At 35.1% G+C, this 6,168-nt stretch overlaps 2 long non-coding RNA genes across 2 annotated transcripts; one reads left to right on the forward strand and one right to left on the reverse strand.

The window, feature by feature from the left end:
• The first annotated feature begins 269 nt into the window (after window positions 1-269).
• Window positions 270-2,317, forward strand: LOC106319651. The gene is made up of 2 exons (XR_001265515.1): window positions 270-554; window positions 1,857-2,317. It is a non-coding gene; the product is annotated as an uncharacterized LOC106319651 (long non-coding RNA).
• Window positions 2,318-2,515: 198 nt separating this feature from the next.
• On the reverse strand, window positions 2,516-3,371 carry LOC106319659. The gene is made up of 4 exons (XR_001265519.1): window positions 3,296-3,371; window positions 3,151-3,205; window positions 2,765-2,857; window positions 2,516-2,638 (listed from the first exon to the last, which is right to left on the reverse strand). It is a non-coding gene; the product is annotated as an uncharacterized LOC106319659 (long non-coding RNA).
• Window positions 3,372-6,168: the final 2,797 nt, after the last annotated feature.

A 6,168-nucleotide genomic window follows, 5' to 3' on the forward strand; every position in this document is an offset into this window, starting at 1 on the left:
AGTCCATGATTTGGATCCAATACTAATTCAGCAAATCGGGAGCAACGGGTAGAGAGAAATATCGTTGCTCCCGATTTGCTGAATTAGTATTGGATCCAAATCATGGACTCAAGACAGTCACACTCTATTGTAATCAAATCAAAACCAAAACAAGCTACTTAGAGCAGGATTATTGGGGACTCTGGACTCTTGAAGGGTTTCTTAGGGTAATTTGTAAAAAAAAAAAAAAGATATTAATTTAAGAAACGGATCTTAGTTAAAAGAGGAAAAGGAACCGGCTCTTGAGACACGTGTCTGTCTTCCATCCTCTCCCCTTCTCTCCCCATACGTCTATCTGTCTCTCGTCGACGGCTTTGCTCAAGTCTTTCGTCGATGTTGCTCCAGACTCCCACTTCCCTACCCAGAACCTCCCTTATGGCGTCTTCAGGCCTGATTCGAACTCCACTCCTCGTCCTGCTGTCGCTATTGGAGATTTCGTCCTGGACCTCTCAGCGATCTCCGAAGCTGGGCTTTTCGATGGTCTGATCCTCAACGGCGCCGATTGCTTCCTTCGGGTTCGTTTTTTTCTTTCCGAAGATTCCTATTAACTTGGAGTACTATCTAGTCTCCTTGGAACTTAGCTCTTGATGATTTAGAAAGTTACAATATTTGAATCTAATCTTTTCTCAAGTTTGCTCCATGCTTTAAGTTGGTTAGTAGCTCTGGATTGCTTTATGTGCTCTGTTTACTACCTAATCTGAATCTGATCTGATCTTTTCTCAAAGTTTGCTATATGCTTTTTTTTTTCGAATGAATGTTAAATTTATTCATTTGAAAAGCCTTTATACAACTAGTGCATCCTTTGAGTAAATCTATTGTACCCAAATGTTATGTAAAAGCTATTTACATTCTAGTTTGGAACCAAAATTGCATTAGCTTCTCCATTCCTTTGATTCTCTTTCCCCTCATCACACTTATCTTGTTTCGAATTCCTTTCTCTACCATTCGATTGAGCGCTAGCAGAGGCAGCGGCTTATCTCCATGTTTTATCTTGTTTCTCTCTCTCTCCACACTGCATACGATGTCGCTTGAAGAGCATATCTCAAACAAAACTTACTCATATTCTCCCTTCTCTCATCCTCAATGAAAGCCAATATTTCTGACCAGACATTAGTGTAGGAGCTTCGTAATACACCTTTAGCTATGTATTCCCAAACCTGAGTTGAAAAGGAGCACTCGAAGAATAGATGATCTCTTGATTCTGCAGCACTTTTACAGAGTACACAAGTAGTATCAAGGCCTTGACACCATAAAGCTACTATGTCCAGTGTTGACATTCTATTACGAACAGCCAGCCACATCATAAATGCTATATGCTTAAGTTGGTTACTAGCTCTGGATTTACTTACAAGTCTAGTTCTGTTATGTTGGGATAAAGCTATCAGTTGGGATGTTCCCAAAATAATATAAAGTTTTGTTCCTTTGTTTGTTAATGTTTTAGTTTTTGTGCTCTGTTTTTGTCAGCCTAATCTGAATAAGTTCTTGGCCATGGGACGGCCTGCGTGGAAGGAAGCGCATATTCTTTTATCTAAAGTTAATCACTTTCCTGTGTTAGAGTTTTAGGCTTTCTTTCCAGAATCTCAATGTTGACTGTTTGCATATGGGTTTTGATCAATAGACCTTTATACTCATGATTCTCTGTTTTGAGTTTGGTACTCTTTTAAGTTTGATGTCACCAATCCTCCAAGTGTGTTGACTGTTGTGTTCTTAGTCATATAGGAGCTTCTTATGAAGTACACTTAGTAGAGTAGATTCATGACATTATTTACATGTAAAAGTCCATAATGCTTCTGTTGTTTGGTTTGTTATAATTTCAGAGCGGACTTTCATTGTGTTGGACAAAGATTTCATAAAGGGTGACTTGTCTCATGGTGAACCTCATGTAGAAGGTTTGTTTCCTGAGTTGCTTCCCTTGAGGAACTGGTGCATAAAGAAGACTACTTGACCATGCATTAGTTTGTAGTCTTCTATGTAGCTACTGTGACTAAGCGACTTGTTATCATTACTACTGCAACACCCTCTCTCTTTAGTTGTTATAGTGGAATTGTTCTTACAATTAAAATGGAAATGAGAACATATCTACAAGTCTGCTCCTTTGTTAGTGGTCTAGATCATTAGTTATTGGTTTGGCTTGATTGTTTTCACGCTGAGTGAGTCACTGTAACAAGTAACCAAGCTTTTGTTTGCAGCCATGACGAAGTTTTGCTAATTTTCAGGCTACTATTGGTATTGATTTTCAGGAGCTACTATTTTGATCTGTCTATGGTTGCTTGATGTATTTGGTTGTTTTGTAGGATTAGATGGAGATGTAAATTTTTTTTTTCTAAGAATCCTCAATTAAGAAACTCCCATTGGACTACTCAAAATGGAAGTTTCTTAACAAAGGTTCTTAAAGTTACATTTATTACTAAAAAATCATTAAGAACCTCATTTGGGGTTTTAGGGATAAAGATAAACTTAACAGAAACAAAAACAAAAACAGATTTTAAGTCAAGTTAAATTACAAACAGAGGCAGGACAAGTCTATATGCCATCTTAAACAGACTTCATATCATCATCGTTCAGGGCTGTGGTTCTCAGCGAGCTTCGTATTGAACAACTGCAAGAGATTCATCGATCATATAATTAGACGGAAAGGTGTAGACTAGACCAGAATGTAGTAGCAAGCTTAAAAAATTCAAAAAAATGATCATGCTTCATCAGTCTCTATATAAGTAGGTCTCACCTCTACGGGTACGCTTCTTGTAAAGAATACGGTAACCACGCTCTCGGCACTGAATCACATCCCCAGACTTCAAAGTGTTCTTCTGTCCACAATCTTCAAAACCAAAACCATTCATACAAAAAAGCTTAGCAAAGTAAAGAGATATCTTGTGAGAAACAGCAAAACAAAAAAACAAAGCAGAGCTCCTCCTCAAAAGACCTCAAGTCATTAAGATCAAAAACAACACAGAAAAAAATAGTGAAGAGATCAGACTGATCTATGCCTCCTAACTAAGCCAATTATGAAAATACTAGGGTTCATAAGGCTACTCAAAAGAGGCATCTCTTCTCCTATGATAAGAAGGAAGCACAAAGCTGAGATGACGACAAAGATGGGTGTGAGCTTACCTCCGCAGACGTAAGTAACTGGTTCGGACTGTTGATCCATGTTATCGACTCGAGTCTGATTGATTCAACACATAAATTGAACTGAGTCATGGGGTTTTTTCAAGCGATTTGGTACTAGACAAAAAGGGGTTGATTGCATACTTACCGAACAAGGTAGGGTTTATGCGGAACTACAAACACGAGCGAAGAGGAGTGAGTGAGTGAAGGGAGAGAGAGATGGGGGTATCTGCTTTGATCATTGACCGACCCATAAGTGTGGGCTTACTAATACAAATAATATTAATATGAGCTTATAATAAAAGCCCATTCTAGGTTAATAATACTTGGGTTCAATATTATTTTTATATTTTATAACTCAGTCTATAACATTTTGAATTCAAATTTATATCATATTTGGTTACTAATACTTTGGGTTTAGGTACTTGAGATATTATGTTAAAATAAACAGAAATGAGTAATTTTACATTTTTAGGTTTTTATATACTTGTTTTGATACTAATTCAAATCCTAGTATCGTTTTTCAAATTTTTTAGATTTTTCTAGGTTAATCAGATTTTCAGGTTATCTATTTGGATTCATTTAATAATATATTGGTTCAGATATATTTTATACCACCATGCATGATCATTTCAGATATATTCTGGTTTGAATCGCATAGATTATGTGTTTTAGGTTTGGTTCGGTTCTAATTTCGGTTTCATTTTTTTGACATGCCTACATGAAATAGTCTGATCCGAACCATAAATTGATTATTATGCCCACTATAAGTTAATTTACCAATCGCTACTTGGCCATTTTAGGTTTGAGTAGCGGTCCAGGTAGTTTATATGGTGGATTGTAACAGACGATCGGTTCATCATCTACCAATAGTCGAAAGGTATTTAAATTCAAGTAAGACTGTGTGGTACAATTTCAGATTAGTTCACTATGTAACAGCAAGTGTATTCCTTCCGGATCCAACCGGATAACCGATAGGGTTTATAAAAAAAAAAAAGTTAATTTACCAAAACATTTTTTTTCTAACAATTTACCAAAACATAGCTTCGGACCACATTCATGTCAAGAGTCAAACTTTATACGGTTATACCACTATAACTATTGAAACGTTAACGTAAGATTGATCCAGCACATGATTGCTCAGCTTCTATATATCCAGGACCGGCTCTGACAATGATAATGTGGTTGTAAGTGATTCCACTAAGATATGCACGTAGCATTTGCGGCATCTTCTGACTCCAGAGATCTTCAAGATGGCTGATGATGACCAATGTAAAGTTCATTCATTTGGATGGTGGTGTTTTCGACGTGGCATGTATTCAAGTGTCTGTCATTATATCATACTCATACATCGATCAGCATATGTTTTGGTAAATTGGTAAATTGTTAGAAAAAAAATCTCTCCTTATCTCCCAAGAAAAATATAACGACAGAGATTCAAAGTACAAGTGCTTTGAAGACATCAATGCGTGCCACGTCCCACGTCGAATTAACACCGCCATCCAAAAATGCATATGAACTTTGCAACCTAAACCTTCTAAATATAACTGAAATTTCTATTGGAACAATTCAACGAAAAAGTCTTCGCAAAAACATTACTTTAAGCCATTCTTTTTGAAAAATATTGGTTTAGCAAAAAATAGTGTTTTGTAGTTAAAAAGGTTTTCGGATTAAGCAAAATTTGGTATGTGTGTTTTCAGTTTTCACTTAAAGAAATTGTCACATAGATATGACTTTTGATAAACTAAAAAAATATACACATGAATCGAAATATTTTGTTGAATGTATAAATTTTTGTTTTGGTGAAGCGGAGATTTTGTTGAATAATATAATATTAGATGTGAAAATATCCCAGTTATCAAGAAAAAAAAAGATGTGAAAATATCCCTAGCTTTCGATTTTGTCGAATTCAATATAATGGGTCACCATGCGACACTTACAAATAACAGGAAACAACTGTCTTGATTTCCACAGAAGCAATGACTACTTAGAATTTTTGTTTTTATAGTGTTTGTACTCAGAGAAATGTTTTTAATCATTGAAGAAAAAAACCGGTGTAGTTCAATGTATCTATCTATCTATCTGATTCCCATATGATATGTTTTGTTTTATAATATTATTATAAGCTGTTTTGGTGGGCACCAATGTGATGATTTATGATTAGGAGCTTCTTGTTATGTTTTGATATATAGTGAACATTGTTACATGTGACAATTTCAAAGTTGGTTAAAATTAGTTTATTAATGCGTTGGACTGATCAAAAAATGTGGGGGTTAAGCGTAGGATGTCATCGATTAAAATATTTTAATCAGATTACTAAGAGTTTATGACAATATGCATTGCATCTCCAAAAAGAATAACTTAGAAAGAAACTAAAAGAAGTGACGTCCCGAAAACTAGGCATACAACAGCGGGGTTATTTGTAAAATAACTAAAAAAAGAGTAATATTAGTAAGAGGTTAGAGAGAGATAGAGAAATGAAGAGAGATGATGTGTTTTTAGTTAGATAGTGAATTTGGTGGTTTTGTAGGTATATAGGGACAAATTTCTCTACAACATATGCATTTTGTCATTGATATTAATCTTATAATGCTTTAAAATAAAAATGGTTAAATAATATAAAACACAACATGCTATTTTATAAAAGCAAACAAAAAATTACCATTACTTGACCATTACTTGACCACTTAAAGCTTGAGTTTACCGGCTAAAATGGTTAACATGATGAACTGTAACTCACGATTAGTCCAAATTTGGAATTAATTGGAAAGTATTTCAAATTTGGGTCAGGCAATGTTGTATGCTCTCGCGTTATTCTATTATATAGCATTAAGTGTGTTCTTCTCGAAACCGACCGGATCAGCCGATATGGCATATCGAAAAAAATATATAATAAAATAACATAACATGATATTTTATAAAAACAACGTTCACAGAAAATTATCAATATTCGACCAATCTGGGTTTGGACTTCAACCCAGGTGATTAATATGGTGGGTCGTAACAGACTGTGGATCCATT

This window comes from Brassica oleracea, unplaced genomic scaffold (assembly GCF_000695525.1).
Source record: "Brassica oleracea var. oleracea cultivar TO1000 unplaced genomic scaffold, BOL UnpScaffold00534, whole genome shotgun sequence".
Lineage (NCBI taxonomy): Eukaryota > Viridiplantae > Streptophyta > Magnoliopsida > Brassicales > Brassicaceae > Brassica > Brassica oleracea.